This window comes from Macrotis lagotis, chromosome 1, assembly GCF_037893015.1.
Source record: "Macrotis lagotis isolate mMagLag1 chromosome 1, bilby.v1.9.chrom.fasta, whole genome shotgun sequence".
NCBI lineage: Eukaryota > Metazoa > Chordata > Mammalia > Peramelemorphia > Peramelidae > Macrotis > Macrotis lagotis.
The window spans coordinates 899040502-899055738 of record NC_133658.1 but is presented as its reverse complement, the minus strand read 5'-3'; positions in this window follow the sequence as shown (position 1 = coordinate 899055738).

Here is a 15237-nt window from a genome sequence, read left to right as displayed (position 1 = left end):
CCCTACCCTTTCTGACCTCCGAAGGCTCTGCTGGAACAGAGACTCTGTAGAGGAGAGAAGCTTCTTCAGGTCCTTTGACCCCCCAATTAGAGGCTGATTCTTCCTGCTGAATATAGTTAAAGAATCAAACAATAAGCATTGCCACTTATTCCTTGTGTGACTTGGGGAAATTTACTTTCTCCTTCTCTAGGGCTCAGCTTCTTCCTCTGTCAAATGACAGACTAAAAATAATAATATTTATGTAATGCCTACTATGTCCAGGAAAACAGGTCAAATGACTTGCTCAGGGTCACACAGGTAGTATGTTTGATGCTAGGAAAGTGTTATACTTACTAGCTGTGTGATCCTGGGCACATCAATTAATCCTATTTGCCTGTAAAATGAGCTAAAGAAAGAAATGGTAAATCACTCACTGGCTGTATGACCAAGATATTTAATTTCATTTGCCTCAGTTTCCTCATATGAAAAATGAGCTAAAGAGGGAAATGACAAGTCACTGGCTGTGTGTGATCCTGGGCAAGTCAATTAATCCTATTTGCCTCTATTTCCTCATCTGCAAAATAAACTAAAAACAGAAATGGTAAGCCACTCCAATATTTTTGCCAAGAAAACCCCAAAAGGGGCTGGCTCACAAAGAGTGAGACAGGACTGAAAAATATCTGAACAACACATGCCAGGCCCTCTGTGAAGCCCTTTATAAATAATATCTCATTTGATCCTCCTAGTCACCTGTAAAATGGAGCTGTTATTAACTCCATTTCACAGGTGAGGAAACTATGGCAGATACATTGTGACTTAATTGAAGTTTCCTAGTTAGTAAAATTTGAACTTGGATCTTTCTGCTTTCTAGTCCTTGTTACTAGCCACTGTTAAGCACCTATAGAGTGCTAATTCTTAGGGTCCCAGATCCAGAGCTAGAAGAGATCTCCATCTGCCTAGACTAGAGGACTCCTTTGGAGTCCCTTCCTGCTCCAAAACTATGATCCTGTAATCTGTTATCTTTTGCTTAAGTACCTATTTATGGCAATATGCCCTTATTTGATAATAACCCCCATCCCCATAGTGCTTAGAGATCTGTGGATCCTTTATGAACATCACCTTGGATGAGCTTGATGGCCACCCTCTATATGATGTCATCATCCTCATTATATAGATGGGAAAATTCAGGCTTGAGATAGTGTATGGGGTACACAGAGTCATACACACACAGTCAGATTTTCTCGACTCCAAGTCCTGTACTCTTTCTAGAGGCATCTTGTCTCTAAGGAGAATGTCTCACAATTCAGGGTGAAAATATCCACATGATCACCCATTGGGACCTCCCTTTTCCTGGTCTCCATGGTGACTGTTATAATAGCAGTGAAGATGGGAGGAAGCTGAGAGGTCACCTTTCCAAACCTCTGTCTAGGTTCGTTTTTTGTTAAGGGGTGAATTTCTTTTTTTCTTCTTTTTTTAGGATTTTGCAAGGTAAATGGGGTTAAGTGGCTTGCCCAAGGCCACACAGCTAGGTCATTATTAAATGTTTGAGACGGGATTTGAACCCAGGTACTCCTGACTCCAAGGCCGGTGCTTTATCCTCTACGCCACCTAGCGGCCCCAAGGGCTGAATTTCTTGATCTTCCTTCTGCACCTCCTGGAGGGGGCCAAAAATCCTCTCCAAATGCCCCCAAACCAATGATCCCTGATCTCTCTTTTGTGTTAGGGTTCCAGGTAGGCAGAGGAACTCAAGTCCTACCTTTACATTCATTGTTCATCAGATAGGGATGAACTCTCTTCTTCCCCATTTCTTGATTAGCCACTTGGAACCACCTTGCCCCCAGTCCCTCCATCCTGCTTCTTCTTTTTTTGTTGTTGTTTTGTCTGTGGTCAGATTTGAACTCAGGTTCTCCTGACTCCAGGGCTGGTGCTCTATCCACTGCACCACCTAACTGCCCCTCCATCCTGCTTCTGGCTCTCAACTCATACTTATATCCTATGAAGTGAAATTTCCATTGGCATCACAGAGAGGGTGATGGCTTGATTCATGGTCCAGTAAAAATATGGATTATATTCTTGTACTTGGTCTTAAAAATGGGAACCTGGAAAGCTAGCTGACACAGAATGAGAGGCTGAGCGGATTGATGCTCCTCAGAAATTCGCTTTCCTGTAGAGAAGCCAATGAGTTACAAAGCCTTTCCAAGGAACCAATGTACTCTGGGGAACCCTAAATAGAGGCAAAAGAGTCCAGATTCTGATTTCCCTCCTGGATGGGGCTATCAGCCAAAGACAGAATTGTGAGGACCCTCTCTCTAAAATGGTCCCATTGAACCGAAATTTCACTTTTGGACTTCAAAATTCCCATTAGAATGGAAGCTGTTTGAGGACCAGGATAACTTTATTTTCAATCCAGCTCTCTAAGTCAAAAGTAAACCAATTTTTCCAAGATTTACCCAAAGTGGTCAGATTAAATTTTCTTGATTTCCTCTCTCCAGCACCAGACCCACTGAAGGCACTCAATTAATGTTAAACGGATTTAATTGTGGGCCTGCCATTTACAGAAGTTAGTGTGTAAGATATGGTAAGCAAACAAACTTTCATTGCTCCAGTTTGATTCATTGCAGAGTTGGAAGGGACCTTAGAGAGTGTATAATCAATATTCTTTTACAGATAAAGAAACCAAGGCTTCAAAACAGGAAGTGACTTACACAAAGTTTCATACTCCAGGCTTTTTGGACCAATCTCATTGTTTTTAATTTTCAGTTAACAAATCCCAATTTTTCCAGGCTATTGTACCCCTCCTTCTCTGCCCCCTCCACATACCAAAGGGGTTTCTCCCTGAATCTATCTCATCCCAGAGCCTATTTCCAATGATGAGTTTGAAGACTGAGTGTTGGGAAGTCACAGAGGACCTGAAAATTATCCTGTAGCACAAAAACCCTGGCATCAAGATAGGCCCAGGTGCTTTCCAGACTGCTCTGGAGCTTGGGGGCTTCCCAGATCTTTCTAGGCAAATGTGTATCAGCAGACAATGCACCTGCTGAGGGTTTGTGCCTCCCCACCTTGTTTCTTTCCCTAGAGGGAATTCATTTCCATTGGATGCAAATCGGTGTGGAAGGCAGGAAGGTGTGTGTGTTTGTGTGTGTGTGTGTGTGTGTGTGTGTGTGTGTTGGGCCAAGTTGGCAGACAAATGGGGGAGTGGAGACACTTTTGTGGAAAGGTGGGGGCTCAGTTTTCTGCTTATTTGGGGACCAACACAAATGCATGGCCATGGGTTTTTTTTTTGCCACAAACTACATGGAGCTCATCGAGTTCAGAAAACCCAGGTGCCATGAGCTAGGTTGGCCATTTAAGCACTTTGTTTGCTCAACTCTGAGACTGGCACAGTGGGAAGAGCCAGTGACCAGGGGTGTAATTCTAATTCCAACTCTGTAGACTCAGAAAAAAAAATCCTTTCATCTTTCTCAATCTCAGTTTTTTCACCTGTAAAATGAGAAGGTTGGGTATCATGACCCCTGAGGTCTCTTGTAGCTCTAATTCTGATCCTTTGGACCTTACAACAGCTTTCAGGCGGAAACTATAGGGGCGTGTTTGTGTGTGTGGGGGGTGGGGGGGTAAGTGTATATATGTACGTGTGTGATTTCATGAATATTGGCAATATTTGCTGAGGAAATTCATTCTATCAATGTAAATCTACACCTGTTTGGTCATTTGTGGTTTCAGGGAACTTCCTGGGAAGCTTTGAGGGGTTAAGTAACATGCCCAGAGTCATACAATCAGAAGGAGGCAGTACTTGAACTCAGGTCTTTCTCACTTGATCTTTATCCCTATATCCATTCTCCTTCCTTCTCCTCCCATTGATCAACATCTCCCATTTCTCATGATGCCACCAGGTCCTACAAAAATACTTCCAAAAGCACAGGTTTTCTGAAAATGCAGGCTGTTTCTTCCCCTCCTCCCCATTTCAGGCAGATAATACTTTGCCCTCTCTTGGGATTGGCACACTAGCATGTTGGCCAGGGAGGTCGTATGGGCTGAGTTATCCCATTTAATTAACAGGCAAATACTGAAGCATGAGGATGACCTTCATCTCATAAGCTCTGAAAACTTGACTGAGGACCATCCATCCTGTGTTATGGGCAGTATTTGAGCAAGGTATAGAGAATTTGAAAAAAGAATCTGAAAATCCATGATAAAGAATAAGGAGCTAGAAAGTAGATGTTGGAAAAAATTAAAGAAATGAAGAATAATGCAGACTTGGGCCCAGTCAGTGGCAGAGATGTATCATTCTGTCCCCAAAGCATTCATCCTTCTATGTGCCTTTCATTCTAGCAGGTGCTAAGGACATAAAGAAAATGATAACAAAATTAGTTCCAGCCCTCAGTGAGCTTATCATCTACCTAAGGGACTGCTTGACTAAAGTTAGTTAAGGATAGCAGCTAATTCAAGCCAACAATTCCAAGACCCAACATTGAAAGCATATGTGATCTTAAGATGTACCACAACAGGAAAGGGTCTTGAGATCTTACCATATTACTATCATCTGAAAGAAGGGGGAATGTGTAGCCCAGATAAGAGAAAAGTTTTGAGGCCACTCTAGCCATCTTCAGGTACTTGGAGGACCCATGGAGAAGGGATTAGCTTTGTTCTAGTCAGTTCTAGAGAGCAGACCCAGTAACAATGGGTGAAAGTTGCAAGGAAGTCAATTGAGGCTTAATATTAGGAAACACTCTCTAACAATTAGTGTTGATCCAAACCAGGTTAGGCTGATTTGGGAGAAAGCGAGATCCCTGTCACTGGAAGCCTTCAAACTCAGGCTCAATGACCCCTTATTGGGGAATGTTACCAAGGGAAGATCCCTTCCACCTCTGAGATCCCAGGATTTTGTGATTTTGGAATTAGTAGCTGAGAAGACAGGGTCCAGGCTTCCAATGTGGCACCTTTCCATCCATCATCCAGGCAGGTTCCTTTTATTTGTAGGAATATTTGCTGAGCTCAAAGCAGGAATTAAACAATGAATGGTTTCTATGGAGAGAATTGAGCAGACTTCCCAACAATAAACCCAATCTTGGTAGTACAAAGATCCAGGAACTAGTTCCTCTTGCTTGTCACTTGGCAATAGTGGGGTTTGCCAGCTAGCATCTCCACCATGGAGCTCTGAGGATGGATACTGACCCCCTCTCCATCCATTCCAGATGTCTCACTTGTTAAGCCTATTGACAAACTTAATCTTCTTCACTCATGTGGTATATGTAAGCAGTAATGCTGAAAGACTGGAAATCAAGAGAGGCCTGGGTTCAAACCTCACCTCTAACATTTATTAGCATTGTCATTCTCAGCCCAGTGGGGAAGCTACCCACTATCATGATTGAAATGAAGGAAACTGAGAGACAGTTCTGAGCTTGAGCAATTTATCAGCTAGGTTAGAATAAGTTGGATCTATGACCTCTTGGTAATCAAAGCTCTCAAGTGAGGGTGACAGGGACTTTTATAACAATTAGCATGACGGGTGAAATTTCAAGCAATATAGGTGTCTTCTTTAAAATGCTGAAATTTGACCTTTCAGGTTAACCAAGTTTCTTAGAATGAAACTAGTTTCTTAGAAACTTGGTGATGGGTGGAATTACAAAGTTGGTGGTAATTATAAGGCAAAAGTTTGCCCTTTGGGCAAGTTTCTCTGGGATGTGGACCTTGGGTGAAGTCTACAAGAGAAAGGAACCATCTAGTTTGATTAAACCTTAAAAATAGAATTAAAATAAAACTTCAATTTTGTACCATAAGGGCTTCTGACTTTCAACTCATAGGTTGAGACTGCCCTCAAAGAGAGTATCTCTGACTCATTTCAGATTTCCTTAAGAGACCAAAGGGTGGAGGTGGGTGTGGGAATCTAATAAATAAATAAATACACTTCTTGTCAAAGATACTTGTCATTTTCTTCTGCACTTATTTTACAGAAGAGGAAACTGAGGCAAAGTTTTACTTCTTTTGGCAAGGCAATGGGGTTAAGTGGCTTGCCCAAAGCCACACAGCTAGGTCATTATTAAGTGTCTGAGGTCAGATTTGAACTCAGATATTCCTGACTCCAGGGTCAGTGCTCTATTCACTGCACCACCTAGCTGCCCCTACTCAGTTTTACTAAGGGTAAAGTGACTTGCCAAAAGTTAGTAAGTATATGAGGCTGGATTTGAATTCCAGTCCTCCTGCCTCCAAGGCCAGTGCTCTATCCCCTGTACCACCTAGCTGCACCTTGTAAGGAGGAGGGAAAACACATTGTGATGTACTTCAAGTCCTGAGGTCTTGCCAAGGATTTGGTATTTATTCTAGAGATAGTTTAACCTTAATAGAAATGTCAGTTATTTTTATTTACAGAAATCTCACCAGAGTCAGCAAAATGAGGGACTCTGGATGTGCTTGGATCTTCTTAGGACAGCTCTCGGGAAACCTGACACTGGAAAACAGCTACAAATCTGTGGGATAAGGCATCTTTGAAGTTGGCAACTTGATCAGTGGTTCCTGACTGGTAGTAGGGCTTCTTCCTTCCTTCCTTCCTTCCTTCCTTCCTTCCTTCCTTCCTTCCTTCCTTCCTTCCTTCCTTCCTTCCTTCCTTCCTTCTTTCCTTCCTTCCTTCCTTCCTTCCTTCCTTCCTTCCTTCCTTCCTTCCTTCCTTCCTTCCTTCCTTCCTTCCTTCCTTCCTTCTCCTCCTCCTCCTTCCTATTCCTTTTTGTTTGGAAGCTCTTGGAGTGAAGGGATTTGCCTAGGGTCACAAAGCTAGTCAGTTTTCTGAGGTGGAATTCAAATTCAGGTCCTCCAAAGTGGGAGCTTTATCCACTACAGTGCCACCTAGCTGTTCCAGTGAAGCCTCTTTCTAAAGGATTAATTTGTACAAAAGAACAAGAAGAGGTCATTGCCTCAGATACTGCAGGAGTCCTTTTCCTTTGCCCCACCCCATCTCTAGTCCCTTCTCTCTGCTACCAGCTATTCATTCTGTATGTACCTTTGTATGGACATTGTTACTTATTAATATAATATTAATCAAATATTTAACTTTTAACTTTTAAATTGAATTATTAAAATAATAAACAATACTAATAGTATATTCTTCAAGGGAAGTGATCAGTTTTTGCCTGTTTTTGTACTCCTAGCACTTAGCCCAGTGACTGAGTATCTGGCATCCACTGGCATCTACTAAGGGCTTAAAAAAGAATGTTGAGTGATCCAAAGTTACCCAGCCAGTAAATGGAAGAGCTGGAATTTGAACCCAGCTCCTTTGAGAAAAACTTCTGATTCTTTCTTCACACCTCACTATCTCTAATAGTTTGGCCCAGCTTGTGTTAGTGTTGGTTATCCTGTGCTCAGTCCTTTCTGGGGATGTCCCTGGTTTGTCCCTAAGCACTTAGCCCAGAGTCTCTGAGTTGGAAGGGACCCAACGACCATCTAGTCTGAACCAATGGAAGTCTCTTCTATAACTAACTCGTCTGACAAGGGGTGGACAAGGAATGCCTCCAGTGAGAGGGAACCATCCCAGCTAGAACTATTTGACTCTGGGACTGCCTTAAGTGGGAGGAAGAAGGATTGTTTTTGTTTTTTTCTCATCAGATCTAAGTTGGTCTTTTATGCAGCTTTCCCCCACAATCCCTCATCTTCGCTGTGGGACAGGGAAGAGCAAGGCCCAGGGCAGTTTGTAGAACCAAAGCCTTAGAGTCAGAAGGCCCATCAGAGACTATCTAATCCAATCCTTTCTTTTACAGAGAGGGAAACTGAGACTTGGGGAGAGAAAAAGGGGAAAACTGTTCTGCTGATTTAGAGAAAACAATTTAGCTTTTATATGAAAATAGGGAGCCCTTTAAAAAAAATCCCAATTTGGGGCATTCAAGATCCTCCTCCCCCTACCCCAAAGTCTTCCTAAAGAGGAAGTCCATAAATTGTTCATATTCATTTGCTGTAGGTGGCAGGGGCAGGAGGAGGTGGTAAAATCCAGCAGGGGTGGGTTGGAGCTGTTGAAAAAAGAAATCCTGAGCTCATTTCATGATTCTTTGAGTGAGAGGGTGGGTTTTAAGGGGAGGGAGGGAGAAGAGGTAATAGGGTGCCCTTAAAAAGTCGAATGACTTAGATGAGTCCAAATGAAGCATTCTTTCTTCCTTTGTGTACCTTTTGGGGGGCTAGGGAGTTGGTGGCCCCCAATTCAGAGAGTATAATAACCTCCTCTTTGAAGACTGAATTATTTCTTATTTTTGTTAGTAGCAAGGCCATTAGAAAAAAATCACTGTAATGAATGCAGATGCCAACCCTATAATATGGGTTTCTTTCAAGAAAAGAGGTGTATTGTTTCTTTGCTGAGCTCATTAATCAGTTCAGGAATATCTTTCTTTTTCCTTTTTAAAAATGTGTATTTATGTGTGTTAAAATGGGGGGCTGTTTTTCTCCCCTCTTTTATTTTGGCATTTTTAATATTTCTTTTATTAATTCTGGTCTTAGTCAGAAAGACATCACCAGGACTCACACACGTTGAAAGCCTTGCTTTTCCCCCTCTAGGGCAGAAGTTAAAAATTATTCAATGCAGAATTCCTGGCCTGTGAAGCAGGGGCCCCGGACTGTACCAGGCAAAGATTCTCCCCAGCATTCCCTGGCCCAAGCCAAGGGTGAGATAAGACACTGCTGTGGTGGGGAAAACTCCATTCTTCCAAAGATTCCTTTGGGAGCCTGCCCTCACCAGACACCTGGCCTGTTTCTTCCTTTCCTGGAGTGAGGTAGGGTAGAGGGCTTGGGGTGGACCTGCTCGGATATGAAGCTGGTGATAGACAAAGGTAGGAGTGTGGGGTTGGGCTTGTGGGCTTGGGGTTGGGGTCTGAGTTCGATATAGGCTGGTCATGTGTCTCTGGGCATGTTTGTAGAAATAACAGGAGTTTCAGTTTGGGGGTAAACTGTTTAAAGTCATAGGGCCTCCAGCTTGCCTAAAAAGAGGTTTCCTAGGTGTCCCTGGGACTATGTTTGATGTGACTGCATCTCAGGGGATCTTTGGAATGACTGGATCTTTCTAGTCCCTCTCTAGAAAGGACAGCTGACTTCTGGGTGATCTTGACCACTCCTACCTTCTCTTTAAATGACATCTGCTCTTTCCCAGAGGCCTCAGAGTTGTTTCTTCTCAGACCAGTAAGGGGTTATTTGGTTCCCTCCAGTTCAGTTGACATTAACAACTTGTCAGCATGTCAGAACCTTAGCATCCTATGATTGAATCCACTGGGCTAGGGATTGGGACAAGGAGAACTCTCTCCCTTACACAGAGAGAAAGAGATCACAGACTCATAGCGCCAGAACTGAAAGAGACCCTAGTGACCATGTAGTTCAAACAGATCAAATGAAATAAAATATGTAAAGGGCTTTGCTAACCTTTGCCATTGCTATTATTTTTATTATTTTATTATAAGTTTAATATTCTTTGCTAGGCAAATTTTCAGTCAAGGAAACTGAGGCACAGGAAAGGGAAGCTACTTGCTCAAGATGATACAGGTTGTCACTAGTAGAACCAGCTCCAGATCCTCTGATTCCCAAGTTGGTAATTTTCCCATTGTGACAAAGGCATGAAGTTAAGGATTAAAGCAGCTGGGACAGGAAGCAGAGGAAAATGGGCCCTGGGAGAGCATTCCTTTAAGGTGAGGAAGTTGGAGATGATTAATAACCAGGGTTGAGTTCTCAGCTTTCACTGTTCACTGTGAATCAACAACATTCCTGACTTCTGTTGTTCATCCTGGCAAAGGGAATGTCATGGCCACCAGGCCACCCATTGGGGGGGAACTTTGGTGGGAAAAGACCTTGGTGGCTCCATCGTGCTATGGGACCCAGATGGGTGGACTTGGTGGATCTAAGACTAGAGAATGAATTGCTCTTAGAGCTCTTCTAAATGCGACCCAGTGGGACCTTCTGAAAAGGAGAAGGCAAAGGATCTGTCACAAATGGCTTGGCATTTACTTTGTGAGTAACTTAAATACATTTAAATCACTCACTCACTCACTCACTCACTCACTCACTCACTCACTCACTCAATATTTTTAAAGTGCCTACTAGCTTCCAGGCAATGTGCTAATTGTTGGGGCTACAAAAAAAAGTGTCAAAAGATAGCCCTTGTCCTCAAGGGGCTTTCAATAGATCACTCAATTGGATCAATCAAATGAATGGGAGAGACAATTTGTAAGTAGATAAATTCAAAGCAAACTATAAAGAGAATAAATAAGAAATTATTAATATAGGGAAGGCACTGAAGGGACTGGGGAAAGTTTTCTGTAGAAAGAGGGATTTTAGGTGGGATTTAAGGGAAGCCAGGGAGGTCAGTTGTCAGAGTGAAGGAGAGAGAGCATTTCAGGTGTGGAGGACAGCTAGAGAAAATACCCCGAGCCAAAGGATGGAGGGTCTTATTTGTGGAACAGCCAGGAAGCAAATGACACTGTATGAAAGAATTTGAGTTGGGTTAGAAGGTGTAAAAGGAATGGAAAGGGGGTGGGGGGAATGTCATTTGCCCTGAGAAAATGTAAGCTCCACCAGGGGAGGTGTTCTTTCATTTTCTTGTCTGAGCCTCTAAGGCCCAGAAGATTGCCTAATAAAGAGTAGGCAATTAATAATTGCTTTCATCAATGAATTGGATCAATTCAATTCAACTACACTTATCAAATGCCTCCTACATGTAAACATTGCACTTGGTCCTGGGACTACAGAAGAGAAGCAGCTCTTGCCCTCAAGGAGCTTATAATTTCTCTTGATTATTTTCAGTTTATCTTGGCAAATAGCTTTTTTTTTTTAAAAAAAAAATGTAGTTGTTTGTATGTTGTCTCTCCCATTAGATCATGAAGGTAAGAACTGTCTTTATCTTTTCTTTTTTCCCTACTAGGGGACTATTTCATTATTCTTTTTATACCCACCAATTGGCACGTTGTCTAGTACATGGGTATCTGATAAATGTTTGTTGGGTAGAATTGAATTGAATAAAGTGCGAGATTTGGATTCTATTATGGGTGGTTTGACTTTCTGTATGATTGTGAATCCCTGATGAAACCTGCTTGGGGTGATATGACAGAGATGCTTGGTTTAGGGGGAAGGGCAATAGATTTGGATCCAATTAAGTAGAATCCAAGCTCTTGGAAGCCAGGGAGCATTTTTATTTTTATTTGGGAATCCCTGGAGATTCCCAGAGTGCTTGGTATATAGTGGGTACTCAATGTTTGTTGAAAAGATGAATGAGTACTATCTTTTCTAAGTCTGAATTATTTCTTATTTTCAAGAGAAACTATATTAAAGTCAGGAGGATGTGGGTTTTTATTCCTGTCACATGCTAGATTCTATAATCTGAAATTCTACTAATTCCAATCTGGACCTCAGTTTCTTCTTCTGTAAAATTAGTTTATGATCCTCACATTTCCCTCCTGCTCTAAATGTGTTATTTTATGACATTATTTGGAGACTGTGAATATGGCAAAAGACATAGATTATGTAGAAGAAAGAATACTCTACTGCCTACCTGTATGACCTTGATCAAGTCACTTCCCTCATCTGGACCTCAGTTTCCTTATCTGTAAAATGAAGGGGATGGACTAGCTGATCTCAGGGGTTCTTCTATATCTTTAATTCTATGTCTCTAATGTGTCGCTAATTCTAAGACTACTCAGATCCCAAAGACAAGCTAGAGAAGCTAGGTGGTGCAGTGGATAGAGCACAGGCCCTGGAGTCAGGAGGACCTCATTTCAAATCTGGTCTCAAACACTTGATACTTACTAGCTATGTAACCTTGGACAAGACACTTAACCCCATTGCTCCACAAACCCCACTCTCCACAAAAAAAGTCATGTCATCCTTCAAAATCTCCCAAAATAGAAAATTCCCATGTCAATACCCCTAATATAGCAGGTGGCAAAGCATAGAGAGAGAATATTGGGCTTGGAGTCAGGAAGACCTGAGGTCAAATTCAGTCTGTCTCAGATGCTTACTAGCTGCATGACCTTGGAAAAATTACTTAACCTCTGTCTGCCTCAGTTTCCTCAACTGTTAAAATAAGAATAGTAATATCTACCTTCAGAGTTCTTGTAAGGATCAAATGAAATGAAATTTGGAAAAGTTCTTAGCACAGTGCCTAGAATGCAGTAGGCACTAAATAAATACTCATTTCCCTTCCCTATGTATTTTACTTGGCAAATACACAAGGGTACACAAAGGAAATTCTATACATGTCCTATTCTCAGACTTCTAGCCTAGAAGGGTCTTGTCAGGGAACCTATTCCTTCTCTAAATTCTTTCTGAAATTTACATTTGAACAGGAAGGTGATGAATTCCTGAGTCTGCTTAAAAAAATATGTTTGTGTTAATACTCTCACTGCCCACTTCCTCCCAAAGTTCAATGGAAATAAATATTTCTGGCTCTATCTGGATGACACTGTCCAAGTCAACATGAGGGGAAACTGATTTGAGTAAGACAGTCTTCACTATTAAAGAGCCAATATTCTCCCTGGGAAGATGGACAGACAAGAAACAAATGGGAGATAACTTCAGAAGGTAATATTTTGAGTAATTAAAGGGAACCTGCAGCGCAGTATAGACGGGATATGCAGCAAGAGGTCAGGGCGGGGAATTCACATTGAATGATCTTAATAATCTCCTGCAATATAAAAATTTTTTTGAGCACGTGATGATAATCATGGCTGGTACCTATTAGCAAACAATCATGGTGAATAATAGGCTGTTTGTTTCTCTTTCCTGATAAAGGCATAGACAGTATTCTTATCACATTTACAGATGATGCAGTACTAGGAGGGATAGGGAACGTACTGGATGACAGAATTAGGATCTAAAAAAACATTTTGATAAGGTAGAACATTGAACTATATCTAGTAATACTATATTTAACTGAGAAAATTTATTTTAAAGGGGAAAAATCTTAACATTTGATTTGAAAAAATGATCATATTTGCAAATGGTGAAGGCATGGTTGATCAGCAATACATCCTAAAAAAATCTGAGGCTCTTAGTGGACTACCAGCTACATAAGAGGGAGTTGGATGAAAGCTATATGGCAGCTGAGAAAGCAAATGGAATCTTTTGGGACCACATTAAGAGCAGCAGATTATTCAGGAAAAAGAAGACATTAATCCTATGCTAATTGCCTTGGCTGGCCACAACTCGGATATGGTGTTTCATTCTGGCCACCTCATTTTAGAACATTGATAAACTGGGCATATACAGAGAAGGCAGTCAGGATAGACAAGGGTTTTGAATCCATAATAAGTGCCAATCAGGTTGAAGGAATCAGGGAGGGTTAGTATGGAGAAGAGAAGGTTCTGGATAGAATAACTATGTTTAAGTATTAGAAGAGCTGCCATTTGCAAGAGGGATTGACTTTTTTCTGTTTGATCCCATAAAGCAGAACCAAGACACAATGAGGGTCAGAGCAAGGAGGTTTAGTTTTGCCAAAGAAAATCAAAACGAACAGAGAGAGCTGTCCCAGCACAGAACAGGCTATCCCAGGAGATGTTGGCTCTCTCTTCATAGATGGTCTTCATGAAAAGGCAGAAAGACCACTGTTGGTGCCATTGCAGAAGGGATTCTCTTTCAGTTCTGAACTGGGCCTTGTTCAGCTCTGAGATTCTGTTGTTGCTGTGGTCTTTTCAAAGCCGAACATTCCAAGTCCATTATTCATTTTTATTTTGTTTGGCTACCACCTGGGAAAACATTTCTGGTAAATGTGGATGCACCCACTCAGAGGCTGATCCAGTTTGTTCATTTATGCATCTATGCATCTATGTTTCTATCTTTGTTTCTCTTTATGCCTTTAGCTATATATCTATGTAGCTATCTTTTTCATCTTTATTTGTAGCTATCCCTTTACATATCTATCTATGGATTTATCTGTGCATCTATAGTTCTATGCATCTATTTAGCTATGCTTTTATATATCTTTGTATCTATCTATACATCTTTGCATCTATGCCTTTATATATCTATCTTTGTATCTGTCTATGCATCTTTCTTTGTATCTATGCCTTTTTTATCTTGAATGTCTATGTATCTTACTATTTTCTTTCTACCCATCCATATTTCTATTTATCATCTATCTCTGTCTCTTTTATTCTCTATTTAGCTATGCATTACACTATCTCTTTCAATATCTATCTCTCCCTCTCTATCATCTATTGTTCTTGTGTTTTTATATTGCCTTCTGAGGGGCAGCTGGGTGGTGCAGTGGAGAGAGCACTGACCTTGGAGTCAGGGGGACTCTAGGAGAATGGGAGTTCGAATCTGGTCTCAGACACTTGATTCTTACTAGCTGTGTGATCTTGAACAAGTCCTGCATCCAGGACCATTTTCAGTCATCCTGATTTATATCTGGCCATTGACCCAGATGCCTCTGGAGGAGAAAGTGAGGTTGGTAATTTAGCACAGCCCCCTCTCATTCAAATCTAATCCATATGCTTGTCATGGCATCACCTCCCAGATGTCGTGGTCTTCTTCAAAAATGAAGGATAAATGTTATATTGTCTTCATTTCCAAATATATCCAGTCAGTCAAGCACTGGCTAGGATACAGAAAGAGGTTAAAGGCAGTTCCTACAATATAAAGGGGGAGACAACATGCAAACAAATATATACAAAATAAGCCATGTACAGAATAAATAAAATATTTAACAGAGGGAAGACACTAGAATTAAGGTTTCTGCTCTCTATCCCTTCCCAGTCCCTTCCCAGAACCATCCCTTATAATTAAAGAATGAAAAAGAACAAAAGAGGGCAGTTGGCAATACCACCACATATGTGGACTGAACTGACTGCTTAGGCCTTTTGTGCATAGTCTCCTACTTCTGCTAAGAAGGGATGGCAGTGCATATTAATGTTAATTTTTCAGTATTAAGCTTAGTCATTAAATATGCAATGGGACTTGTTGCTGCTGTTGGCCATCTATTTATAATGTTAGGTCACTGTGTATATATTTTTTGGTCTCTGTTGCCTTTACTCTGTATCCATTCCTTCAAGTTTTTCCTAAGTTTTTCAGAATTTTTCAGATATATAGTTTCTTATAGAATAGTCATTGTTATTTGTCCTCAAGAACCTTGTTGGTTCTCAAAGAGGACCAATAATATCAGGGAAGTGATACCATGACATGCAAGTGAATGGTGTTTAAGGAATGTAGGTCATCAATTCTTTGGAACCTCTATGGCTCAGTTTCCTCATTTGCCACAGGGAAAAAATATGTTTAAAACTCCTTTGGGGTACTATCCTAATGTGGGTG